The 27,901-nt window shown below is 44.2% G+C and overlaps 2 long non-coding RNA genes across 2 annotated transcripts; one reads left to right on the top strand and one right to left on the bottom strand.

The window, feature by feature from the left end:
- The first annotated feature begins 9,824 nt into the window (after positions 1-9,824).
- Positions 9,825-20,352, top strand: LOC144334201 (uncharacterized). The gene is made up of 2 exons (XR_013403783.1): positions 9,825-9,953; positions 19,125-20,352. It is a non-coding gene; the product is annotated as an uncharacterized LOC144334201 (long non-coding RNA).
- On the bottom strand, positions 17,021-18,527 carry LOC144334203 (uncharacterized). The gene is made up of 2 exons (XR_013403788.1): positions 18,366-18,527; positions 17,021-17,519 (listed from the first exon to the last, which is right to left on the bottom strand). It is a non-coding gene; the product is annotated as an uncharacterized LOC144334203 (long non-coding RNA).
- Positions 20,353-27,901: the final 7,549 nt, after the last annotated feature.

Here is a 27,901-nt window from a genome sequence, read left to right as displayed (position 1 = left end):
ACAACCTCCTGAGTAGCTGAGATTACTGGCATGCGCCACCACACCTGGCTAATTTTTGTATTTTTAGTAAAGACAGGCTTTCACCATGTTGGTTAGGCTGGTCTTGAACTCCTGACCTTGTGATCTGCCCACCTCGACCTCCCAAAGTGCTGGGATTACAGGCGTGAGCCACTGCGCCCGGCAAATTGTGGGTTTCTAATCTTCTGGTCTATAGATTGCTGCTTAGAAAAAATCAAAATTGGAAAATTGCAGCTAGTATTTCCTCAAATATTGGTTGTTCTCCACAATCTCTCTCTCTTATCTTTGTGGAACTCCAGTTATACATATATTAGATCTTTTAACAGTGTCTATTAGGCCGTAAAGATTGTGATCACTTTTTTTTTCAGTTTTTTCTCCCTCTTTGCTTCAGTTTGGTTGATCCCATTAACTTGTATTTACACTTAAGGGTTATTTCTTCAATTATGCCAAATCTACTCAATACATCCAGCACATTTTAAATTTCAGATATTGACTGGGTGTGGTCGCTCATGCCTGTAATCCCAGCACTTTGGGAGGCCGAGGTAGGCAGATCACAAGGTCAGGAGATCGAGAACAGCCTGGCCAACATGGTGAAACCTTGTCTCTACTAAAAATACAAAAATCAGCTGGGTGTGGTGGTGGGCGCCTGTAATCCCAGCTACTTGGGAGGCCAAGGCAGGAGAATCATTTGAACCTGGGAGGCGGAGGTTGCAGTGAGCCGAGATTGCGCCATTGCACTCCAGCCTGGGCGACAAGAGTGAAACTCTATCTCAAAAAAAAAAAAAAAAAAAAAAGAAAATAAAAGCAAAGAAAAAAAGAGAAACATTTTGCTAGAGATCCTATTTGTAGCCTATCTCAGAGATCCTTAGCTCAAATAAAAAACCTCCTTGATGAGTTTCAAGTCAAGGCTAAATTTTAAAAGAAAAAAACCTTCTTAAGGTTTTTGTTGTTGTTTTGTGTCTTTTTTCTTTCTTTCTTTCTTTTTTTTTTTTTTGGTAGAGATAGGACCCCACTATGCTGCTCAGGCTGATGTTGAACTCCTGGGTTCACGTGATTCTCCTGCTTTGGCCTTCCTTCCAAAATGTGGGGATTACAGGCGTGAGCCACTGTGTCAGGCCCTTCTTGAGCTTTTCTTTCATTCCTCTCTTCTTCCTCTTCCTTCTTTTCTCTCTTCTCTCTTTCCTTTCTTCCTCTTTCTCTTTCTTCTTTCCAAAATATTTACCAAACACTTTCTCTGTTTCTAGGCACTGCTCTGTTTAAAATAGAAGGTGCAATTATCCCCAGCAAACTCCTGTTCATCCTTAAAGACACCACCTCCAGAAAGTCTCTTCAGGATCAACAAGCTGGATTAACACAGAGAACATGATTGAAAACTATTTTTATTTTTTTATCCTACAAATATTTGTTGAGGACGTTATGTGTCAGGCCTGTAGTGTGAGAAGATAATTAAAGGACATCATCATGAAGGCAGCAGCTAAGAACTACCATTTATTATTATTATTATTATTTTCATTATTTGGGGACCAAATCTCACTCTGTTGCCCAGGCTGGAGGGCAGTGGCATGATCTCGGCTCATGATGCAGCCTCCACCTCCTGGGTTCAAGTGATTCTCTGCCTTAGCCTCCCAAGCAGCTGGGACTACAGGCCCACACCACCATGCCTGGATAATTTTTGTATTTTTAGAAGAGATGGGGTTTCACCATGTTGGTCAGTCTGGTCTTGACCTCCTGACCTCAGGTGATCCACCCACCTCAGCCTCCCAAAGTGTTAGGAGGCAACCTCCGCCTCCCAGGTTCAAGCGATTCTCCTGCCACAGCCTTCCAAGTAGCTGGAATTACAGGCACCCGCCACCATGCCCAGCTAATTTTTTGTATTTTTAGTAAAGACGAGGTTTCACCATGTTGGCCAGGCTGGTCTCGAACTCCTGACCTCAGGTGATCCTCCCGCCTCAGCCTCCCAAAGTTTTGGGATTACAGGCATGAGCCACCACGCCTGCAGTGACTATTAATTTTGTGTACTGATTTTATGTATCATCTTGACTGGACTAAGGGATATTAGGTGGTAAAACATTATTTCTAGCTGTGCCTTTGAGGGTGTTTCTGGAAGAGTTAACTCATTTAAATCAATAGACTGACAGCAAAGAAGATCCACCTTCATCTATTTGAGTGGGCAGCATCCAATCCACTGAGGGCTTGAATAAAAAGGCAGAGGAAGGGTGAATTCTCTGTCCTTGAGCTAGGACATCTATTTTCTCTTCCCCTTGGACATCAGAGCTCCTGGTTCTTGAACAAGTTTCCCTCCCCGACCCCACTTTCAGGCCTTCCACTGGGGACTAAATTACACTACCGGCTTTCCTGGTTCTCAGCTTGCGGATGGTTTATCTTTGCACTTCTTGGCCTTTGTAATGCATGAGCCAACGCCCATATTAAATTTCCTCTTATGTATCTATATATATCCTATTGGTTCTGTTTCTCTGGAGAATCCTGACAAATACGACAATAATATTTACATTTAAATATTTATATTATCATAGTTATTGTTTATAACAATATTTATTAAGCATTTGCTATACGACAGATATTGTATCAGTGTGGCACATGCATTTTGTGTTTAACTCCTCACAACCACTCAACGAGGTAGGTCCCTTGATTATCCTCATTTTATTTATTTATTTGTTTTTAATAGAGATGAGGTCTCACTATGTTGTCCAGGCTGGTCTTGAACTCCTGGGCTCAAGCGATCCTCCCACCTTGGCCTCCCAAAGTGCTGGGATTACAGGTGTGAGCCACTGTGCCCAGCCTATTATCCTCATTTTATTTACAAGAAGATTGAAGCTTAGAGGCGTGAAGAGATTTCCACAAGGACACACGGCTGTTTCCCACAGTTTCTACCGCTGGATAGGTCTCAGTAACATACATTTCACCCGTCTTCCACTAAGGCCACAGCATAGGGTTGTGCATTTTAGGATCTACACAAAAAGGGAGGACAGAGGAGTGGGGCTGAGATCCAGCCTGGCGACATTTGCCACAACATTTTATTTTGTTGTTTCTAGCCTTTCTCAGAGAAGTCTTAGGATCTTCTGTTTAACTTTAGCCCTGGGCTGCTCCAGTTTACACTCCTCAGATCTCTAAATTTATTTGTTTATTTACCTACTTATTTATTTATTTTTGAGACTGGCTCTGACTGTTGCCCAGGCTGGAGTGCAGTGGTGCCATCTCGGCTCACTGCAACCTCCGCTTCCTGGGTTCAAACCTCAGCTCCGGCCTCAGCCTCCTGAGTAGCTGGGATTACAGGAGCGCACCACCATGCCCGGCTAATTTTTGTATTTTTAGTAGAGATGGGATTTCACTGTGTTGGCCAGGCTGATCTCGAACCCCAGGCCTCATGTGATTCACCTGCCTCTGGCCCCCACAGTGTTGGGATTACAGGCTTGAGCCACCACGCCCGGTCAAATCTCTAATTTCTAACCTTCCAAACTCCCAATCCTTTCTTCCCACCTCTGATAGGAAGGAGAGGTGGGCTGGAGGGCAAGAAGGAAAGGCCCGGCTCCCTTCCCCACCAGCTACTCCTTTAGTCACTCCAGGTGAGCAGTAAATTAGGCTGGCTGGTGCTCTCGCGGCACCTAGTGGTCTTCTGCGGCGGCACACCATGATGACTGCTTGACAAGACGAATTAAAAGCCCCTTTCTCCGGGAGCTCCTAGCGAGATGAAACGGAGATAGAGGCTGATAAAGCACTATAGGAACCCAACGAGGGAGCAATCGTGGTTTCTGGGGAATTAGAATTTAGAATTTGGATTCAGCTAGACTTGGATCCTGGTTCTGCCACATACTGACTGTGACCTTGGGCAAGTCATTTCACCTCTTTAAGCCTCGGTTTCCTCAGTTGTAAGATGGGGAGAATATCAGTGCCTCTCGATGACCATGAAGTACTTAGCACAGTGCTCAGAACGCTTTGGATATTCGTTTTGGGCAGAAGGAACTTTGTTTTGTTTGTTTGGGACGTAGTTTCGCTCTTTCGCCCAGGCTGGAGTGCAGTGTGGCAATCTCTGCTTACTGCAACCTCTGCCTTCCGGTTTCAAGCGATCCTTCTGCCTCAGCCTCCGGAGTAGCTGGGATTACAGGCGCCTGCCACCACACTAGGTTAACTGGCAGAAGGAACTTTGTAAGAAAGGCAGGGAGTGGGATGAATATTCAGAAAACAGAGTAGGTGACAGATGATCCGCCTTCCCTGCTAGAGAAGAGCAAACACAGCTGGTCAGTCCCGTGGAGCAAGTTGGGGCGGGGCTGCGTCTCTTAATTACAGCACAGTGAGAGGACCTGGAACCCCTTCCTAGGAACAGCTGCCCATTCTGGGCTGAGCTGGAATCCTAAACAGGTTTGCTCACCTGGACTCTGGCTGCCCTTATATACCTGGGCAGAAAATACCAACCATCAGTTTCCCACAAGTGCTTCTTTCTCCAGGTAGAACAGAGCTCCTCCAAACTCCTCAGAACTGCCAATCCTGACCGTGGTTTCATCTGACCTCCCACTTGTTCCATCTAATTCCTTCCCAGTGCTGGCCCAACACTGATAAGCTTTAGTGTCAGTTTACATGAACTACACTCCCCTGGCTTTCCTCCTACCTCTCCAGCTGTTCTTTCTCAGGCCCCTTGTAGATTTGTTTTCTTTGCACACCCTTACTTAGCACTCTACAAGGTCCGGTCCTGTCTTCTTATTCTTCATACTCTTCCTGGGCCATCTTATCCATCGGGTTGACTTTAACTACTACCTATATGTTTTCCCGAGTCTCAGACCTGCTTATCCAACTGCTTCTCGGATGTTCCACAAGCACCACCAACCTGACATGTCCCAAATAAAATTATCTTCTTGCCCACAAACCTGTTCCTCTTCCTGTGTGGCCTACACAGCCAGTGGTCCCACCGTCTGTCCTATTGCATGAGCCAAAACTATGGATGTCATCCTGGAGAAGAGACTTCCCTCTCTCCTCCCTGAGAAATATCATCGCCTTGTCCCAATGACTATACCTCATAGGTGTTTAATCCATCCACCTATCTCCATCCCCACTGCACCTGCCTCATTCAGCATACCATCCTCTTTTGCTTGGGGTATTGCAACTGCCTCTTATTTTAACTCCTTGCTTCTAGTTTTGCTCCATTGTTTTCCCTCTGTGTTCCTTTCTGAAGGCTCAAGGAGATAATTCATGCCCAGCCTTTCCCACCTTCTAGAGGCTTCCCACTTTCCTTGGTTTCCTCTTCTTCCATCTTCAAAACCAACAAAGTTATGTCTTACTGACCATACTATAGTAAAATCTCCCTGTGCTTCTCTCTTCTGTCTTCCCCTTCCACTTTTTTTTTTTTTTTTTTTTTTGACGGAGTTTCACTCTTGTTGCCCAGGCTGAACTACAATGGCAAGATCTTGGCTCACTGCAACCTCCGCCTCCCAGGTTCAAGTGATTCCCCTGCCTCAGCCTCCTGACTACCTGGGATTACAAGTACTCGCCACTATGTCTGGCTAATTTTGTATTTTTAGTAGAGACGAGGTTTCACCATGTTGGCCAAGCTGGTCTCGAACTCCTGACCTCAAGTGATCTGCCTGCGTCGGCCTCCCAAAGTGTAGGAATTACAGGCATGAGCCACCGTACCCGGCCCCCTTTCCACTTTTAAGGACCCCTGTGATTATTGGGCCTATTAGGTAATGTAGGATAATCTCCCTGTCTCATAATCCTTAGTTTAATCAATTCTTCATAGTCTCTTTTTGCCGTGTAATGTAACAGATTCACAGGTTCTGGAGGAATCTTTGGTGGGTCATTATTCTGCCTACCACAGACCATTCTCTGGTCCCAGTACTCATATCTGTCTCACATACAAAATGCATTCACCTTATTCCAAGGTCCCTGAAAGTCTCAGCCCATTAAAGTATCAACTCAAAGGTCACAGTCTCATTTACATCTCATTAGCTCAAGAGTTTCAAATTTATCATAGATATTATCTAAATTAGGTATTGGATGAGACTCAGCATAATCTATCCTGGGGCAAAGTTTCTCTCCATCTGGGGACATGTGAAACTAGAAAATAAGCTTCTGCTTCCAAAATATGATAATGGGTCTAGCGGAGGATAACACTTATAGACATTCCCATGTAAGAGGAGAGAAAGGAAGAGATAGAGGGGTCACCAGTCCCAAGCAATTTCAAAATTAAGTTAGACAAACTCCATTAGGTTTCAAAGCCTGGAAATAATACTTTGCGGCTCAGGACTCTGCCCTCTGGTCTCCCAGCTCTGTCCTCTGAGTCATTCTTCCTTTTTCTTTTCTTTTTTTTTTTTTTTTTTTGAGACGGAGTCTGGCTCTGTTGCCCAGGCTGGAGTGCAGTGGCCGGATCTCAGCTCACTCACTGCAAGCTCTGCCTCCGGGGTTCACGCCATTCTCCTACCTCAGCCTCCCGAGTAGCTGGGACTACAGGCGCCCGCCACGTCGCCTGGCTAGTTTTTTTTGTATTTTTTTTTTTTTTAGTAGAGACAGGGTTTCAACGTGTTAGCCAGGATGGTCTCAATCTCCTGACCTCATGATCCGCCCATCTCGGCCTCCCAAAGTGCTGGGATTACAGGCTTGAGCCACCGCGCCCAGCCCATTCTTCCTTTTTCATGAAAGATTCAGCACATGGTTGCAGCTGGGTGGTTTTATCAACTTGTTTCCTGCCTGTAGAATTTGGGGGATCTTATAGCTTTCTTTCATTTCATACCCTCTCTATCCCGTTCAGTCCAAGCTCCAGTGTTTCTGCTGGTATAAAATTCTCAAGAACCCTGTGGGTATCTCATATATGTCACTCCATTAGACAAAATGCTCCTTTGCAGATCTTCACTTGATCAGCCCATTTCTATTTCTGTCTTCTGTTGAGGTAGCTGAGGGGATATATGAGTCTCACATTTAATTGCTTCAAAAAACCTCTTATGTGACAGAATACTCTAAACTTTTTTTTTTTTTTTTTTGATAGGGTCTTGCTCTGTTGCCCAGGATGGAAGTCAGTAGTGCAATCACAGTTCACTGCACCCTTGACTCTCCAGGCTCAAACAATCCTCCCACTTCAGCCTTCCAAATAGCTGAGACTACAGGTATGCACCACCTACCCAGCTAATTTTGTTGTTGTTGTTGTTGTTGTTTTCCGTAGAGTTGAGGTCTCCCTATGTTTCCCCAGGCTGATCTTGAGCTCCTGGGCTCAAGCAATCCTCCCATCTCAACCTCCCAAAGTGCTGGGATTACAGGCATGGTACTCTGATCTTTTGATCTTTCTGAGGTTGTCCAGCCATGTCCTTGGCTTTTTCTCTAAAGCACACTTTCCTGACAGTGAATTTCATCTTTTTAACATCTTTTGCAATCTGAATAGGCTGAGAATTCCCCCAATCATCAAGTTCTGGTTCATTTTCTATTGAACATTACTCTCAAATTATCTATTTCCTCTCACATTTTACTATAAGCAGCAAGAAGAAACCAGACCACACCCTTCAACACTGCCTGGAAATCTCCTTAGCTAACTACCCAATTTCACTTTTTTTTTGTTGTTGTTTTCTTTTGTTTTGTTTTTGAGACAGGGCCCCACTTTGTCGCCCAGGTTGGAGCACAGTGGCACAATCTCAGCTCACTGCAACCTCTGCCTTCTGGGTTCAAGCAATTCTCCTGCCTCAGCCTCCCTAGTAGCTGGAACTACAGGTGTCTGCCACCATGCCCAGCTAATTTTGTATTTTTAGTGGAGATGTGATTTCACCATGTTGGCCAGGTTAGTCTTGAGCTCCTGACCTTAGGTGATCCGCTCCCCTCGGCCTGCCAAAGTGCTAGGATTACAGGCGTGAGCCACCGTGCCCAGCCTCAAGTCCATTGTTTATAAGTTCTGTGTTTCACATAACTTCAAGGCATTGGCTAAGCTTTTTGTCACTATGTACCAAGGATCCCCTTTCCTCCAGTTTCCCCCAAAATATTCCCCACTTCCTTCTCAGCCATCACCCACAGCACCTTTAACAGCCATATTTCTTCCAAGCCTGTTCATGTTCTCTAAATTGGTTCATATTTTCTTGACTCTGCTCCTCACTGATTTCGGAGTCCTCCCTGTCCAAGCTGTTAGCATCCACATTTCTCCTGGCAGTCTATTCAAGGCCATACAGGCTTTTCCCATCATGCTCCTCAGTATTTTTCGTGCCTCTTCCCGAAGTTCAGTTCCAAAGCCACTTCTACATGTTTAGGTATTTGTTACAGCAATAACATAATCTGTATCCATTTTCTGTTACTCCTATAGGAAATTACTACAAAATTAGTGGCTTAAAACAATACAAATTTCTGGCCAGGCGTGGTGGCTCACACCTGTAATCTCGGCACTTTGGGAGGCCAAGGCAGGTGGATCACAAGGTCAAGAGATCAAGATCATCCTGGCCAACATGTTGAAACCTCGTCTCTACTAAATATACAAAAATCAGCTGGGCATGGTGGCGGGCATCTGTAATCCCAGCTACTCGGGAGGCTGAGGCAGGAAAATTGTTGAACCCGGGAGGCAGAGGTTTCAGTGAGCCGAGATCGCGCCACTGTACTCCAGCCTGGTGACAGAGCGAGGCTCTGTCTCAAAAAACAAACAAACAAACAAACACAATACAAATTTGTTACTTCTAGCTCAGTAGGTAAGAAGTCCAGATGACACTGGGCTAAAATCAAGACGTGAGCAGGGCTGCATCCCTTTCCTGAGGCTCTAGGGAAGAGTCTATTTCCTTTTCTTTTCTCTCTTCTAGAGGCTTTCTGCATTCTTTGGCTTGTGGCTGTCTTCCTCCATCTTCAAAGTTTAACAATGTGATATCTCCCTGAGCACTCTTGCGCAGTAAAATCTCCTTTGGCTCTCTCTTCTGTCCCCACCTTCCACTTTAAAGGACATTTGTGATTACATTGGGCCAATCTAGTTAATCCAGGATAAACACCTCCTCTCAAAATCCTTAACAACACCTGCAACATCTCCTTTGCCATGTAAAGTAGCATATTCATAGGTTCCAGGGATTAGGATGTGGTCATCTTTGGGGGGTCCTATTTCTGCTTACCACACCCCTCTAAATCTTGTAGTCAATGTGGTCTGTCCAAGCAAACTCAGTCTCGTTAGCCTGCTGCTTAAAACTCTCCAATGGCTTTCCGTGGACTCTCGGATGCAGACCAAATTCTTACTGTGGCTGTTATAAAGCAACGTTTGTGAGTTGGCCCTCCTTTCCTGTGGAGCATCATGTCTCTCTTTTCTCCTCTCTCCTGCCTCCAGCATCCTGCATTGCAGGCATACTAAACTGCCTGCAGCCTCACCGTGTCAAGGCTGCCATCACCTATCCTTTCTAATATTGTTCCTACTTGCTCCTCATCTAGTTCTCTCTTACTTGTTCTTAGATGACATCTAAACTAGACATCCAAGCTAGACATCTAAACTCTTCTGGAATCCTGCCCTGTCACTCTCCCCCAGACCCTCTGGTCCCAATCTAGCTATGTGCCCCCTCCAAGGTGCTCCTGTCAGGGTGTATTGTATGCTACCAGAACGACCCATTTATTTTTCAGTCTCATCTACTAGATTGTAAACTTCAAGAGGGCAGGGACTATATCTGCCTCAGTGCTGTATCCTCAGTTGCTTAGCAGGGGTCCAGGGTGAAATAGAAGCTGAGTATTTGCTGAGAAAATGAATGGGCAAGATTCCTTTGAGCTCACACAGTCCGTTCTGTGAACCCTCATTGCATGATTTGCTGGAGGATGATGGCAGAGACGTCCAATGCAAACATCATGATAGAGGAAGTGACTTGGAGCTCAGGGTGGGGGCGGCAGAGGGAGAGCGTCAGGCAGCCGGACCATTGCCTCACTAGTGAATGGCAGTGATTGCAGTTCATTCCTAGCTCAGAAAGCAATGCTTTGAGCCACAACTGTCACAACTCCAGGTTAGTCCCTAAGGAGATCTTTCTTTCTTTCTTTCTTTCTTTCTTTCTTTCTTTCTTTCTTTCTTTCTTTCTTTCTTTCTTTCTTTCTTTCTTTTCTTTCTTTCTTTCTTTCTTTCATAAGGTGTGGTTGTGGGAGGAGTTTCTTTTCTATTGATGCAAAACAGACAACTCAGCTCTAAAGACTGACATTTATTTGCTTTTGTTTTTTGTTGTCATTTGTAAAAAGCAAAATAGAGGCTGGACATAGTGGCTTACACCTGTAATCCCATTGCTTTGGGAGGCCAAGGCGGGAGGATCACTTGAGACCAGGAGTTTGACACGAGCCTGGGAAACATAGCAGGCTCCATCTCTACAAAAAATTAAAAAATGTGTCTGGGCATGGTGGCACACACCTGTAGTCCTAGCTATTCCCTGGAGGCTGAGGAGGGTGGAACAGTTTGAGACTGCAGTGAGCCATGATCGTGCCACTGCACTCCAGACTAGGCAACAGAGCAAGACCCTGTCTCTAAGGAAAAAAAAAAAAAGTAAACAGTATCTACACTTCCACCTGTTAAAAACACTCTATCAATTTATCCACGCACCCCCCCACCACACACATGCACAATTTTCATTTTTCTTTCTTTTTTCTTTTTTTAAAATAGGGTCTCACTATGTTGCCCCAATGCCCAGGCTGGTTTTGAAATCCTGGGCTCAAGCAATCCTCCCACCTCAGCCTCCCAAAGTGCTAGTATTATAGGCATGAGCCACTGCACCCAACCTTTTATTTTCATTTTTAAATCTTTCTTCATAATTTTCTCTTCTTCAGCATATCGTGGATTTATTTCCTGATCAGTATATAAAGATCTTTCTCATTGTTTTTTAATATTTTATTAAATACATTTAGAATACATCTATTGTGTATTATAATGTTAAATTTGCATCTGGCTGGAGGAGAAAGGAGGGGAAGTATTATGCTGGAGTTTCTTTCTTTTCTATATTATATTATATTATATTATATTATATTATATTATATTAGAAAGTAGTCTTCAGACCAGGTATTTCTATCACCCTTTTTTTTTTTTTTTTTTTTTTTTTTTTTTAAGAGGTCTTGCTATGTTGAGACCCAGGCTGGTCTCAAATTCCTGAAGTCAAGCAATCCCATCTAGGCCTTCCAAAGTGCTGAAATTGCAGGTGTGAGTCACTGCATCTGGCCACAATATACTTTTAAAGTCACTTTTATATCTGTTAGTAGCTGATGTGCCCACCAGAATCAAGGAACTAGATGTTGAAAATGCAACCGCTTTCCCTGCTCTCACCCTTCACCCCTATATAAATACATTATTTAACCAGCCCCTATGTTTACAAAAATGTGAATAATGCTGTGAAGAAAGTTACAACACATAATGCTTTGTGCGTTTATTAAATCGTGTCCTTTGGATTTTGGATACTGCTAGAACAGGTTCTCAAAGACAAGAATAGGATTTTTTTTTTTTTTTTGAAACAAAGTCTAGCTTTGTTGCCCAGACTGGAGTGCAGTGGCATGATGACAGCTCACTGCAGCCTCAACCTCCTGGCCTCAAGTGATCCTCCTGCCTCTGTCTCCTGAGTAGCTGGGACTACAGGTGTGCATGACCACACCTGGCTAACTTTTTAATTTTTTGTAGCCATGGAGTCTTGCTATGTTGCCCAGGCTAGTCTCAAACTCCTGGCCTCAAGAGATCCTCCAGTCTCAGCCTCCCAAAGTGCTGGGATTACTGTCATGAGCCACTGCACATAACCAAAAGTATGATTTTTTAAAAAATCATTTAATATATTGCTGGTGTTTTTCAGAAAATAATTTTTAACCAATTTAAACTTCCAAGTAAATGAAAATCCGTAGTTCCTCGTATACTCCACAACATTAGGTATTATAATTAAACTTATTTTGCTGGTTTGATAAGTTTTTTAAAAATATCGTTTCATTTATTTTTAATTTTTTTAAAGAGACAAACTCTTGCTCTGTTGCCCAGGCTGGAGCGTACAATCATAGCTCACTGCAACCTGGAACACCTGGGCTCAGGTGATCCTCCTGCCTCAACCTCCCAAAGTTCTGAGACTACAGGCGTGAGCCACCTGGCCTGGCTTAAAAATCTATTTATTTATTTATTTAATTTTTGAGACACAGTCTTACTCTGTTGCCCAGGCTGGAGTGCAGTGGCGCGATCTCGGCTCACTGCAGCCTCTACGTCCTAAGTTCAAGCGATTCTCCAGCCTCAGCCTCCCGAGTAGCTGGGACCACAAGTGCACCACCACGCCTGGCTAATTTGTGTGTGTGTATTTTTTTTTTTTTTTTTTTCTTTAAGGAAAGACAGAGTTTCACCACATTGGCCAGGCTGGTCTCAAACTCTTTTTTTTTTTTTTTTTTTGAGACGGAGTCTCGCTCTGTCGCCCAGGCTGGAGTGCTGTGGCCGGATCTCAGCTCACTGCAAGCTCCGCCTCCCGGGTTCCCGCCATTCTCCTGCCTCAGCCTCCCGAGTAGCTGGGACTACAGGCGCCCGCCACCTCGCCCGGCTAGTTTTTTGTATTTCTTAGTAGAGACGGGGTTTCACCGTGTTAGCCAGGATGGTCTCGATCTCCTGACCTCGTGATCCGCCCGTCTCGGCCTCCCAAAGTGCTGGGATTACAGGGTCTCAAACTCTTGACCTTAGGTGATTTGCCAGCCTTGACCTCCCAAAGTGCTGGGATTACAGGCATGGCTCCTGGCCAAATCTCATTTTCATATGTATTTCTTTCATTGGTAACAAGGCTGAATATTTTTCTTACGTTTATTAACCACTTACACTTTTTCTGTGAATTGTCTTCAGATGATTCTTGGGTTTTTGTTGTTGTTTGTTTGTATTTTGAGACAGAGTCTTGCTCTGTCACCCAGGCTGGAATGCAGGGGCACAATCTCAGCTCACTGCAGCCTCCGCCTCACAAGTTCAAGTGGTTCTCCTGGCTCAGCCTCCAGAGTAGCTGGGATTGCAGGCATGAGCCACTGTGCCCAGCCTGTCTTCAGGTAATTCTTTGTTTATTTTTTTGTTGGAGGGCATTTTTATTGATTTATAGTATAGCATACACATTTTTAGTGTAGTGTTTTAGGATATTAACAATTCGGCATATTTGTGGTACATATTCTTCCAGCTAGTTGCTTTCCTTTAAATATAATTTATGATCTTTAAAAACATACATTAAGTGTGTGTGTGTGTGTATGTGTGTGCGAGATTTATTCCATTCCATGAATTTTATGCTTAGAAAAATTTTTGGTCATTTCTTCTACATACTCGTCTATTTTTTTCAAATTTATTTTGGTGTGTTTTCAATTTCTCACTATTATAAATAATGTTTTAAAAATCCTAGCTGGGTGTAGTGGCTCACACCTTTAATCCCAGCACTTTGGGAAGTCGAGGTAGGCAGATTGTTTGACCTCAGGAGTTCAAGACCAGCCTGGGTAACATAGCGTGACCTCATCTCTGCAAAAGAAAAATAATTTTTTTTTTTTTTTTTTTTTTGAGACGGAGTCTCGCTCTGCCGCCCAGGCTGGAGTGCAGTGGCCGGATCTCAGCTCACTGCAAGCTCCGCCTCCCGGGTTCACGCCATTCTCCTGCCTCAGCCTCCGGAGTAGCTGGGACTACAGGCGCCCGCCACCGCGCCCGGCTAGTTTTTTGTATTTTTTAGTAGAGACGGGGTTTCACCGTGTTAGCCAGGATGGTCTCGATCTCCTGACCTCGTGATCCGCCCATCTCGGCCTCCCAAAGTGCTGGGATTACAGGCTTGAGCCACCGCGCCCGGCCAAGAAAAATAATTTTTTAAAATAAATAAAATACTTAAAAAATCCTTGTATTCGCCAGGCGCGGTGGCTCAAGCCTGTAATCCCAGCACTTTGGGAGGCCGAGGCAGGCGGATCACGAGGTCAGGAGATCGAGACCATCCTGGCTAACACGGTGAAACCCCGTCTCTACTAAAAATACAAAAAACTAGCCGGGCAAGGTGGCAGGCGCCTGTAGTCCCAGCTACTCGGGAGGCTGAGGCAGAAGAATGTCTTGAAAGCAAAATATCAAGAATATATTTTATTCTTGAAAGCAAAATATCAAGACAGAGTACACAATATTCTAAGACATTTGATATGTGTTTCTGAATTGTTCTCTAGAATTGAGTTAACAAATTACAACCCCCTCCCTGCCAGCATTATACAAGGTTACCTGCTTTCCACTTCCCAGCCCAGGAAGTATTATAGTTTAAAAATCTTTGCCCACATGGAGGTTGAAATACAATTTTAGGCCAGGCGCGGTGGCTCACGCCTATAATCCTAGCACTTTGGGAGGCTGAGGTGGGTGGATCACCAGAGGTCAGTAGTTTGAGACCAGCCTGGCCAACACGGTGAAGCCCCGACTCCACTAAAAATACAAGAATCAGCTGGGCATGGTGGCGTGCACCAGAGAATGAGGCAGGAGAATCGCTTGAACTTGGGAGGCAGAGGTTACAGTGAGCAGAGATCGCACTACTTCACTCAAGCCTGGGAGACAGAGCAAGATTCTGTCCCCCCTCGAAAAAAAATTAATAAACTTATGAAAAAATTTGCTCTCACTAGAAATCAAAGAAATACAAATCAATGGAAGAACAAAATACTATTTCTTTTTCTTTTCTTTTCTTTTTTCTTTTTTTTTTTTGAGATGGAGTCTCGCTCTGTTGCCTCGGCTGGAGTACAGAGGTGCAATCTTGGCTCACTGCAACCTCCACTACCAGGGTTCAAGCAATTCTCCTGCCTCATCCTCCTGAGTAGCTGGGATTACAGGCACATGCCACCACGCCCAGCTAATTTTTGTATTTTTAGTAGAGGCAGGGCTTCACCATGTTGGCCAGGCTGGTCTCAAACTCCTGACCTCGGGTGATCCACCTGCCTCGGCCTCCCAAAGTGCTGGGATTGCAGACATGAGCCACTGTGCCTGGCCTCATTTTTGTTTTTCTTTAAAGTGCTTGCTCATGTTATCTTCTCTATTTTCCTATTGGGATGTTTAATTTATTAAATTCTCTCACAATTTCATTTCTGTGAATTTTTCTTAGATTATTCTTTTTGCTTTTGGATGCTGATGTTGCAAAGTTTTGTAATGTTAATGATAAAGCTGGGGTCAAAAATAGGCCTGCTGTTCATAGTCAATAATAACGATAGGTACCCCTTGTTGAGCACGTACAGTATCCCAGGTACTTCTCAGACACTTCTCATCTATATAGTTTCTAATTTTCACAACCACCTTTTTATCCTCATGTTACAGATGAGGAAACTGCAGCACACAGAGGTTAAGTATCTTGCCTTAGGTCACACAGCTAGTAAGTGGCACAGCTTTTTATTATTTTGAATCCTCATAACAGCTGGTACTAAATTGTATTCTTTTTCCTTTTTTTTTTTTTTTTTAAGATGGAATCTCACTCTGTTGCCAGGCTAGAGTGCAGTGGTGCCATCTCGGCTCACTGCAACCTCCACCTCCTGGGTTCAAGTGATTCTCAGATTCTCATGCCTCAGCCTCCCAAGTAGCTGGGATTACAGGCACGTGTCACCACACCTAGACATTTTTTTTTGTATTTTTAGTAGAGACAGGGTTTCACCGTGTTGGCCAGGATGGTCTGGATCTCTTGACCTCGTGATCTGCTTGTCTCGGCCTCCCAAAGTGCTTGGCTTACAGGCGTGAGCCACTATGCCCAGCCACAAAATTATTTTCTCTGCAATCCCAGCATCAGTGTTCCATTCCTTCTAAGCTGACTTGCAGAAGCACCTTGTCCAACATGTTATCTCCAACATTGAGTCAGTTGGAAATGGCAGAGAGCAGGCAAGTCAGACAGAAGGCAAGAATCATCTCCCACCTTTCCACAGAGTCAAGGTTGGCTGGGGGGGCAGTACTCCCAGGCCTCTCAGAGGCTGTGGGGTTGAATCTCCCACCAGTGAGGAGGACAGGTGTGTGACCATGTGTTCCCAGTATCAAGAAGCTATGGAGTAGCTGCCCAGCAGAGTACTCTGAGGTCGTGGAATAGGTCATAAGATGAAGCCAACAGCTAGATAGCATCAGGGCCAGAGACTAGGCCAGGTGAGCCAACAGAGAGGCAGCCGCTGGTTTCCTGAGTCATGGCCTTCAGCAGGAGTCAGTAGAATACCCAAACAGAACAAACAGGACATCCTCGCGTGTGCCTCAGGGTATACAAGTACCAGACACATAGGAATCAGATCAGACCCACCAGATCATGTTGGGGATTAACAAAGGGTGCACGACGCAGAGTGCACACCTGAGGTCCCTACTGCATGACACCATAAAAGCATGATCAGAAGAGGTTCAGGAATCAGTGAGAACTTCCAGGACAGAACAGGAATCAGTGAGAGCTTCCAGGACAGAAGAGGGTGGGCTGGCAACGATGGGTGACCCATCTGTTTCTCAGTAAGAGACAAAACCGGGAGGAAACTGTATTATTGGTGCAAAACTGAATTTGTGTGGTGATTTGCAAATCTGCGCTACTTCCTGTTCAGGATCCAGTTATGTAAATCATATATTTGGGTAAGTAGGGCCCCAACCAGTGAATTCAGGGAAGTTGCCACCTAAATCAACGGCCCTAGTAAGGCCCTATTGTGTCTATTTGGATGAAGATTTCAGGTACGTGGCACCTAAAGACTTCTTAAACTCAGGAATTAATTGGAAGGAACCAAAACAACACCATTAGTGAAGAGGTTTAGTCATGTGAAGAACATTTCTGTATCTTTTTTTTTTTTTTTTTTTGAGTCGGAGTCTTGCTCTGTGCCCCAGGCTGGAGTGCAGTGGCCCGATCTCGGCTCACTGCAAGCTCCGCCCCTCCGGGTTCACGCCATTCTCCTGCCTCAGCCTCCCGAGTAGCTGGGACTACAGGCGCCCGCCACCTCGCCCGGCTAATTTTCTTGTATTTTTAGTAGAGACGGGGTTTCACCGTGTTAGCCAGGATGGTCTCGATCTCCTGACCTCGTGATCCACCCGTCTCGGCCTCCCAAAGTGCTGAGATTACAGGCTTCAGCCACCGCGCCCGGCCTTCTGTATCTTTTTCTAAAACAAACATTTTAAAATTCTGTTGTTTACTGGGATTTTTACAAAATCATTTCTCTTTGGATTAAGAAACCTGCGATACTATTCTGCCCCATTCTGCTCACTAACTCGTTACAAATAATCATTATAAGCCTCCAGAGTGGAGACTCTGAAGACTGAAAGTCAGGAGCAGATCCAAACAATCTCCCTCCTTACCCAGAATCACAAGGACCTGTCGTAGACAAGAAGTTCCCTTGTGCTTGTCCTACTCTCCTTGGAAAAGAATCCTCTCTTGTTCCATTTTCTGGTGGCTTCTGGAGTGCCCCGGCTTTGATGGGGAGCTGGTGGGTCTCTCTTCACAGATGTCCCACTCCCTCCTTTCTCATCATTTGGGAGTGGTGACAGACAGCAAGGCTGAGAGGTTATTGGAGAGAGGAGGGACTCTGTGGCCTGACACGGAGGGGAAAAGGAGACACTCATCTCTCTTGGCACTTGTTGGAGATCGTCCATTGCAGACATTGCACAGGAAAGGCTGTGGACAAGAAGATAGAATCCCAACTCTGGTCTGAACTCTGTCTTTTCTAGTTAACCTGGATCTAGAGTCTGGTCTGAGTATAAATTTATTCTGGTGACGAATACAGAATACAATGATTAACTCCTTGACTCCTTAAAGAAGTGATTCTTTTATTTATTTATTTATTTATTTATTTATTTATTTATTTATTTTTTGAGACAGAGTTTCACTCTTATTGTCCAGGCTGGTGTGCAATGGCACGATCTTGGCTCACTGCAACCTCCGCCTCCTGGGTTCAAGTGATTCTCATGCCTCAGCCTCCGGAGTAGCTGGGATTACAGGCATGCACCACCACACCCGGCTAATTTTGTATTTTTCATAGAGATGAGGTTTTACCGTGTTGGTCAGGCTGGACTCGAATTCGTGACCTCAGGTGATCCACCTACCTTGGCCTCTCAAATTGCTGGGATTACAGGGGTAAGCCACCGTGCTCAGCCTACTTTCACTTTTTTTTTTTTTAATAGTGACATGGCTTTACCATGTTGGCCAGGCTGGTCTCAAACTCTTGGCCTCAAGCCATCTGCCCGCCTCGGCCACCCAAAGTGCTGGAATTACAGGTGTGAGCCACCACACCCAGCCAGATTCTTAAACTTCTTTGGGTTATGCACATCCCTGCAAATCTGGGGCCCTCTCTCCAGAAGACTGCACACACCCACACATCCATGAATTTTTATTCTTTTTGTAAAGCAAAAGCAAGTTTATTAAGAAAGTAAAGAAACAAAAGAATGGCTACTCCATAGGCAGAGCAGCCGCATGAAATTTTTCATACAATTTCAGAGGGTTGATATTATAGATAATACTTACAATAAATAGTGTTGATAAGGTACCAAAGTCCATCTGTGGACCCAGGCTAAGATGCCCTCCAAGCTTTAATGATATTAGGAACAGGGTGGAGTTCAATCTCCTCAACACAGCATACAAGGCCTTTCGTGATCAGGCCCTCCCCCTCCATCCAGCTTCTCCTAATGCTTGCCACACGTAGCCTCTCTAGGCAGCTCACAGTTCTTTCTCACTTCTGCATTTTCATGCATATTAATCTCTCTGCCTGTAATGTTCTCCTCCCTGATTGCTCGGAAAAGAACTCAACTCTGTCAAGGCAGAGTTCATCACTTCCTTCTCTTCTTCCTTCTTTGTTGTTTCCCCTGCTCATTTTAAAATATTTTAATTAAAAAAAATATATTTGCTTTTAAAGACAGGGTCTTGCTCTGTCATCCAAGCTGGAGTGCAGTGGCATGATCATAGCTCACTGCAACCTTGAACTCCCTGGCTCAAGCAATTCTCCCACCTTAGCTAGGACTACAGGAGCAAGCCACCATTCTCTGCTAATTTTTTAAAAAAGTTTGTAGAGACAGTGCCTTGCTATGTTGCCCAGGCTGGTCTCAGACTCCTGGCCTCAAGCAATCCTCCCTCCTTGAGGTCCTAAAGCTCTAAGATTACAGGTGTGAGCCACCATACACGGCGCCTCCTGCTCATTTTTGATGGGAAAGGATTCTTTTAGCGTGATGAGTAATGATCTCGACCACAATTGATAGATATTAACAATAATGAAATTTCTATGTCTAGGTGCTCCCATCTGAAGAATCTGAAAGTTCAAAGACTATGTTTGCAGATGGAGTCAAGCATGACATTATCCTTGGTCCTGACCACCATGGACTCCATGGCAGACATTGTCCCGGGCTGCCCACAGCCATGTCCAGCACCCACCTCTCTTGCTGCCTCCTGCCATAAGGGCTTTCCTGGTGTCCTTTGCAGTTAGAGGCTGAGCCATGCAACCTGGTTTTGGCCAAGGAGTCTTAAGGGAAAGACTGCTGGGAGCTTTCTGTTTTCCTGATAAAAGGAACAGCTAAGACTGGGGACATTCCTTTTCTCTTCTTCCTTCATTGAAAGATGATGCAATGTTTAGAGCTGTGGTGACTGTCTTGTGACCATGAGGTGATCTGCATGAGCAGCAGTTCTCAAACTTGAATGTGCACCAGAATAATCACCCAGAGTGATTATAATCCAGAGATATTATATCCAGAGTGATCTAAAACCAGAGATACTATAATCACCCAAAAAAATCTTTATTTTTTTGAGATGGAGTTTTGCTCTTGTCGCCCAGGCTGGAGTGCAATGGCACGATCTTGGCTTACAGCAACCTCCGCCTCCCAGGTTCAAGCGATTCTCCTGCCTCAGCCTCCTGAGTAGCTGGGACTACAGGCATTTGCCACCATGCCGGGCTAATTTTTTGTTTTTTTAATAGAGATGGGTTTTCACCATGTTGGCCAGGCTGGTCTCGAGTCCCTAATCTCAGGTGATCCACCCTCCTTGGCCTCCCAAAGTGCTAGGATTACAGGTCACTGCACCTGACCCAGAGGGCTTCTTAAAAGAGACTGGCGAGCCCTGTCCTCAGAGGTTCTGATTCATACATCTAGAGTGGGCTGAGAATTTGCATTTCTTTCTTTCTTTCTTTTTTTAAACAGACAAGGATCTTGCTATGTTGGCCAGGGTGGTCTTGAACATCTGACCTCAAGCAGTCCTCCTGCCTCAGCCTCCCAGAGTGTGAGCCACTGTGCCTGGCCAGAATGTGCATTTCTAACAAGTTGCCAGGTGACACTGATGCTGCTTGTCTGGGGACCACACTTTGAGAACCATTGAATATCAGGATAAAAATACAATAGGTTGAGGATGGCAAAGCAGAATGATAAAGCCTGGGTATTGATGGCCTTGTCCAGTAACTGAATCAATGTAAACCACTCCCTTGCCTCTGGATTTCTTGTTCAGTGATAAAATAAACCACTCTTCAAGCTACTGTGAGTTGGGTTTCTTGTGATTCTCATTCAAAGGCCTTCTGAACTTACAGAGAGCTGGGCTCTGTAGGCAGGGCACAAGCAGAGAAAAATCCAGTGGGATGCTCATCCGAGGGTGACTACAAATGGAATAAAGACTGCCTCAACAGGAAATGTCTCAAATTATCTCCTAGAGTCCATGGGGGTTGATAATAGTAAGATTGTGAGGTTTTGTTGTTGTTGTTGTTTGTTTGTTTTCTTTTTCTTTTGAGTCTGTCGCCCAGGCTGGAGTGCAGTGGCGTGATCTCGGCTCACTGATCTCCGCCTCCCAGGTTCAAGCGATTCTCCTGCCTCAGCCTCCCAAGTAGCTGGGACTACAGGCGCCCACCACCACACCCGGCTAATTTTTGTATTTTTAGTAGAGATGGGGTTTCACCATATTGGCCAGGCTGGTCTCAAACTCCTGACCTTGGGATCCGCCTGCCTTGATCTCCCAAAGTGCTTGGATTACAGGCGTGAGCCACTGCACCCAGCCAAGTTTTTTTATATAAGGTTAATTTTTTTTAAATGAGAATTGTTTTGGATTTTATTAGCTTTAGTAGTATAACTTGTGACCAACTAGGTTGGCATATCAGAGCAGTGAAATGAACCAAAACATTGAATAATCTTTTTTTTTTTTTTTGAGACAGAGTCTCACTCTGTCACCCAGGCTGGAGTACAGTGGTGTAATCTCGGCCCTCAGCTCACTCCAATCTCCACCTCCCAGGTTCAAGTGATTCTCCCGCCTCAGTCTCCCAAGTAGCTGGAATTATAGGCACCCACCACCAAACCCAGGTAATTTTTGTATTTTTAGTAGAGATGGGGTTTCACCATGTTTGTCAGGCTGGTCTCAAACTCCTGGCCTCAAGTGATCTGCCCGCCTCACCCTCTCAAAGTGAGGCCTGAGGTGCACCTGGCCTCATTTGAAGGTTTTACAGATCATTTTATGACGATACTGATAAAGAGATTTGTCTCATGCAGTTATGTTTTCCATACTGAAGTAGAATATAAAAATAGTTGGGGAAAATGTTGCTGAGTTAAACATAGTAATATTAGGTTAATGCAAAAGTAATTGTGGTTTTTGCCATTAAAATTAATGGCCACTAATAGAAACTGACCAGAGTTCTATTCTTGCTTTGCCACCTTCAACACTCTTCCAGCTTCTACTCAGGGTATGATAGTGGTGCTTTTGCCTCTGACTAGTTTTCAAAGAGAATGATGAGTATCAGTGCCTGTTTACTAAGCTTTTTTGTTTTGGTCTCTTTTTTGCTTATTCCTCATTATCACTATGCTATTATACTTTCAATATGTATTCATAATTGTTTATTTTTAATTTTTAATTTTTGTGGGTACATAGTAGGTGTATGTACTTATGGGGTACATGAGATATTTTGATACAGGCATACAATGCATAATAATCACATCAGGGTAAATGAGGTGTCTCAAGCATTTATTCTTCATGTTACAAACAATTCAATTATACTCTTTAAGCTATTTTAAAATATACAATAAATTATTTTTTACTATAGTCACCCTGTTGTACTATCTAATACTAGATTTTTTTTTTTTTTTTTTTTTTTTTTTTTTGCAATAGAGTATCACTTTGTTGCCCAGGCTGGAGTGCAGTGGCACCGTCAGGGCTCACTGTGCACCCTTGACCTCCCGGGCTCAAGTGATCCTCCCTTCTCAGCCCCCCAAGTATCTGGAACTATAAGCATGTGCTAATTTTTTAAATTTTTTTGGACAGATGAGGTCTCACTATGTTGCTAAGGTTGCTCTACAACTCCTGGGCTCAAACGACCCACCTGCCTCAGCCTCCCAAAATGCTGCGGTCCACGGCACCCAGCAAATACTAGACCTAATTCATTCTATCTAACTATATTTTTGCACCCATTAACCATTCCCACTTTCCCCCACCCTGCCTCTGGTAACCATCATTCTACTCTCTATCTCCATGAGTTTCTACCGTTCCCCGCCTCTGGTAACCATCATTCTACTCTCTATCTCCATGAGTTCAATTGTTTTAATTTTTAGCTGCCACAAATGAGTGAGAACACGTGAAGTTTGTCTTTCTGTGCCTGGCTTATTTCACTAACATAATGACCTCCAGTTCCATTCTTGTTGCAAACTAGAGGATCTCACTCTTTCTTATGGCTGAATAGTACTCCATTGTATGTATGTGCCACATTTTCTCTATCCTTTTGTCTGTTGACAGACACTTAGGTTGCTTCTAAGTCCTGGCTATAGTGAACCGCGCTGCAATAAACATGACAGTGCAGATATCCCCTCGATATACTGATTTCCTTTCTTTTGGATATACACCTAGCAATGGGATTGCTGGATCATATGGCTGTTCTATTTTTAATTCTTTTTTTTTTTTTGAGATGGAGTCTCGCTCTGTCGCCCAGGCTGGAGTGCACTGGTGTGATCTCGGCTCACTGCAACCTCCACCTCCCAGGTTCTCACCATTCTCCTGCCTCAGCCTCCCGAGTAGCTGGGATTACAGGTGCCTGCCACCACGACTGGCTAATTTTTTGTATTTTTAGTAGAGACGGGGTTTCACCGTGTTAGCCAGGATGGTCTCGATCTCCTGATATTGTGAGCCGCCCACCTCGGCCTCCCCAAGTGCTGGGATTACAGGTGTGAGCCACCATGCCCGGCCCCTATTTTCAGTTTTTTGAGGAACCTCCAAACTGTTCTCCATAGTGGCTGTCTTAATTTACATTCCTAACAACAGTGTGCGAGGGTTCCCTTTTCTTCACAACCTCTCTAGTGTTTGTTATTGCCTGTCTTTTGGATAAAAGCCACTTTAACTGGGGTGAGATAATATATCATTGTAGTTTTGATTTGCATTTCTCTTATGAGCAGTGATGTTGAGCAACTTTTCATATACCTGTTTGACCTTTGTGTGTCTTCTTTGGAGAAATGTCTGTTCAGATTTTTTGCCCATTTTAAAATCAGATTATTAGACATTTTCCTATTGAGTTTTTTGAGCTCCTTGTATATTCTGTTTATTAAGCGCTTGTCAGATGAATGGTTTGCACATTTTTTCTCTCATTCTGTGGGTTGTCTCTTCATTTTGTTGATTATTTCCTTTGGATTGTTGAGTATTTCCAATGGCCCCCGTTTTCCATTTTTGCTTTGGTTTCCTGTGCTTATGAGGTATTACTTAAGAAATTTTGGATCACCTGAGGTCACGAGTTCGAGACCAGCCTGGCCAACATGGTGAAACCCCAAATCTCTACTTAAAATACAAATATTAGCCAGGCATGGTGACGTGTGCCTGTAGTCCTAGCTACTTAGGAGGCTGAGGCAGGAGAACTCCTTGAACCTGGGAGGCAGAGGTTGCAGTGAGCCACGATCACACCACTGCACTCCAGCCTGGGCCACAGAGTGAGATTCTGTCTCAGAAACAAACAAACAACAACAACAACAAAATAAAAATAAAAAAAGGAAATCTTTGCCCAGTCCAATGTCCCAGAGAGTTTCCCCAGTGTTTTCTTTTAGTAGTTTCATAGTTTGAAGTCTTAGATTTAAGTCTTAGATCAAATTTTGGTTTGATTTTCATATATGGTGAGAAGGGTCTAGTTTCATTCTTCTACATATAGATATGCAGCTTTCCTAGCACCATTTATTGAAGAGACTGTTTTTTCCCCAGTGAATATTCTTGGCATCTTTGCTCAAAAAGAGTTCACTGTAGGTTTATGGATTTGTTTCAGGGATCTTCATTTTGTTCCATTTGTCTATATGTCTATTTTTGTGCCAATGCCATGCTGTTTTGGTTACTACAGCTCTGTAGTATAATTTAAAGTCAGGCAATGTGATTCCTCCATCTTTGTTCTTTTTGCTCAGCACAGCTTTAGATATACTGGGTCTTTTGTGGTTTCATATAAATTTTAGGATTGTTTTTCCTTTTTCTGTGAGGAATTTTTTTTTTTTATAGGGATTGCATTAAATCTGTACATTGCTTTGGGCAATATGAATATTTTAACAATATTTATTCTTCCAATCGATGAACATGGAATACGTTTCCATTTTTTGTGTCCTCCTGATTTATTTCATCAATGTTTTATACTTTTTATTGTTGAGATCCTTCACTTCTTTGGTTAGTTCTTATGTATTTTACTTTATTTGTAGCTATTGTAAATGGGATTACTTTCTTGATTTCTTTTTCAGATTGTTTGCTGTTGACATACAGAAATGCTACTGATTTTTGGCTGGGTGCAGTGGCTCACACCTGTTATCCCAGAACTTTGGGAGGCCAAAGTAGGCAGATTACTTGAGGTCAGGAGTTCAAGACCAGCCTGGCCAACATGGTGAAACCCTGTCTCTGCTAAAAATACAAAAAATTAGCTGGGTGTGGTGGTGGACACCTGTAATCCCAGCTATTTGGGAGGCTGAGGCAGAAGAATTGCTTGAACCCAGGGAGCAGAGGTTGTAGTAAGCCAAGATTGTACCGTTGCACTCCAGCCTGGGTGACAGAGCAAGACTCCTTCTCAAAACAAAACAAAACAAAAAAACACACACAAAGTGCTGGGATTACAGGCATGAGCCACTGCACCTGATCTTGAATTTTTAAAGACTTATTGTATGGCCTAACATATGCTCTATCCTTGAGAATGATCCATGTGCTGAGGAGAAGAATATGTATTCTGCAGCTGTTGTATGAAATGTTTTGTATCTATTGGTTCATTTGATCTTTAGTGTAGATTAAGTCTGATGTTTCTTTGTTGATTTTCTATCTGGATGATTTGTCCAATGTTGAAAGTAGGGTGCTGGAGTCTCCAGCTACTAATGTATTGGGATCTATTTCTCTCTTCAGCTCTAATAATATTTCCTTTATATATTTGGGTGCTCCAGTGTTGGATGCAGATACATACATCTTCTTGCTGAATTGATTCCTTTATCATTATATAATGACCTTCTTTATCTCTTTTTATAGTTTGTGTCTTGAAATCTATTTTGTCTGTTATAAATATAGTTGCTTCTGTTCTTTTTCGTTTTCATTGACATGGAGTATCTTTTTCCATTCCTTTATTTTCAGTCTTTGTGTATCTTTTTGTTTGTTTGTTTGAGACGAAACCTTGCTTTGTTGCCCAGGTTGGAGTGCAGTGGCACAATCTCAGCTCACTGCAACCTCTGCCTCCCAGGTTCAAGCATTCTCCTGCCTTAGCCTCCCAAGTAGCTGGAAGTACAAGTGCATGCCACCATGCCCAGTTAATTTTTGTATTTTTAGTAGAGACAGGGTTTCCCCATGTTGTCCAGGCTGGTCTCGAACTCCTGACCTCAGGTGACCCACCCACCTCGGCCTCCCAAATTGCTGGGATTACTAGCATGAGCCACTGCACCCCTATGTGTGTCTTTATAAGTAAGTTTCTTGTGTGCAACAGATCACCGGGTCTTGTTTTTTCATCCGTTCAGTCTCTCTATGTCTTTTCATGGAGAGTTTAGTCCATTTACATTCAGTGTTACTATTGGTAAGTAAGGACTTATGCCTGCCACTTGTTATTTGTTTTCTGGTTGTTTTGCAGTCTTCTCTTCCTTCTTTCCTTTCTACTTGTCTTCCTTTTAGTGAAGGTGGTTTTCTCTGGTGGTACACTTTACTTTTTTGCTTTTTATTTTTTGTTTATCTGTTGTTTTTTTTTATTTGAGGTTACCATGAGGACTGCAAATCATCTCTTATAACCCATTATTTTAAACTGATGACAACTTAACACTGATTGCATAAACAAACAAGCAAAGAAAAAAACTAATAAAAATGCAACATTTTATTCCCCTCCTTTTTAAATTTTTGTTGTTTCTGTCTATATCTCATTGGACTGTCTATGTCTTGAAAAGTTGTAGTTATCGATAAACAATCACAGTACCTGCTTTTAACTTTGTATTACAGAAAGAGGCACTGAAGAGAGTACAAAAGACAGTTCTTCTTCTCCTTCTTCTTCTCCTTCTCTTTCTCCTTCTCCTTCTTCTTCTTCTTCTTTTTGAAATAAAGTCTTACTCTGTTGCCCAGGCTGGAGTGCAGTGGCAAGATCTTGGCTCACTGCAACCTCTGCCTCCCAGGTTCAAGTGATTCTCCTGCCTCAGCCTCCTGAGTAGCTGGGATTACAGGTACCCACTACCACACCTGGCTAATTTTTGTATTTTTAGTAGAGTCAGCATTTTGCCATGTTGACCAGGCTGGTCTCAAACTCCTGACCTCAGGTGATCTGCCTGCCTTGGCCTCCCAAAGTGCTGGAATTGTAGGCATGAGCCACTGCACCCAGTTCAAAGGACAGTCTTGAATTGCTGATGGCACTGCTCCCCCATTCCCCAGCAGCAGCTGTGTGGCTCAGAGAGAGAATCAGTATGCTTGGGGGAAGGAGAGCACAGTGATTGTGGGACTTTGCATTAGAACTCAGTGCTGCCTTGTCACAGTGGAAAACAACCCTGGGCAGAACTCAGCCAGTGCCCCAGAGGGAGCATTTAGATCAACCCTCGCCAGAGGGGAATTGTCCATACCAGTGGTTGGAAACAGTTCACAGTAGTCTCAACACCCCAGGCCAAAGTGCTCTGGAATACTAAGTAAACTTGAAAGGCAGTCAAGGCCATGAGGACTGCAATTCTGGGGAAAGTCCTGATGCTATACTGGGCTTGAAGCCAGTGGACATGGGGGACACATGACCCAGTGAGACACCAGCTAGGGCTGCCAAGGTAGTGCTTGCGCCATCCCTTCCCCAACCGCAGGCAGCATAGCTTGCAGTTCCAGGAGAAAGTCCTTTCTTCCACAGGAGAGGAGAGAGAAAAGAGGGCTTTGTCTTGCAACTTGGATACCAGTTCAGCCACAGTAGGACAAGGCACCAGGCAGAGTCTTGAGGCCCCTATTCCAGGCCCTAGGTTTTGGATGATATATCTAGACACACCGTGGGTCAGAAGGGAACCCACTGCCTTGAATGGAAGAACCCAGTTCACTCAAGAGCACTTGGGCCCCGAATAATCAGAAGCAGTACCCAGGCAGGACTCACCATGGGCCTTGCATGAGACTCAGAGATGTGCTGGCTTAATGTGTGACCCGGCACATTCCCAGCTGTGGTGGCTACAGGAATGGACTCCTTCTGCTTGTAAAAAAGAGGGAAGAGTAAAGGGAACTTTGTCCTGCAGCTTAGGTACCAGATTGACCAAGTGGGCCCTTGAGGTCCTCAATTCCAGACCTTGGCTCTTAGATGGCATTTCTGAACCTTCCCTGGGCCAGAGGGAAGCCCACTGCCCTGAAGGGAGAGTCCCACACCTCGCAGCATTCACCACAAGCTGACTGAAGAGCCCTTAGGCCTTGAATGAACATCAACAGAAGCCAGGCAGTACTTGCCGTGGGCCTGGGGCACTGGTGACCACAGGGAGAGACTCCTCTGCTTGAGCAAAGGGAAAGGAAGAGGGGGAAGGACTTTGCCTTGTGGCTTGGGTGCCAGCTCAGCTGCTATAGAAGAGAGCACCAGGTAGATTCCTAAGGCTTCTGACTCCCAGCTTGATTATGCTGTCATTTTTGACAAAGTGTCCATG

Source organism: Macaca mulatta, chromosome 1 (genome assembly GCF_049350105.2).
Source record: "Macaca mulatta isolate MMU2019108-1 chromosome 1, T2T-MMU8v2.0, whole genome shotgun sequence".
In the NCBI taxonomy this organism is placed as follows: domain Eukaryota; kingdom Metazoa; phylum Chordata; class Mammalia; order Primates; family Cercopithecidae; genus Macaca; species Macaca mulatta.
Note: the sequence above shows the minus strand (reverse complement) of the source record. Positions and strands in the feature narration are given on the sequence as shown.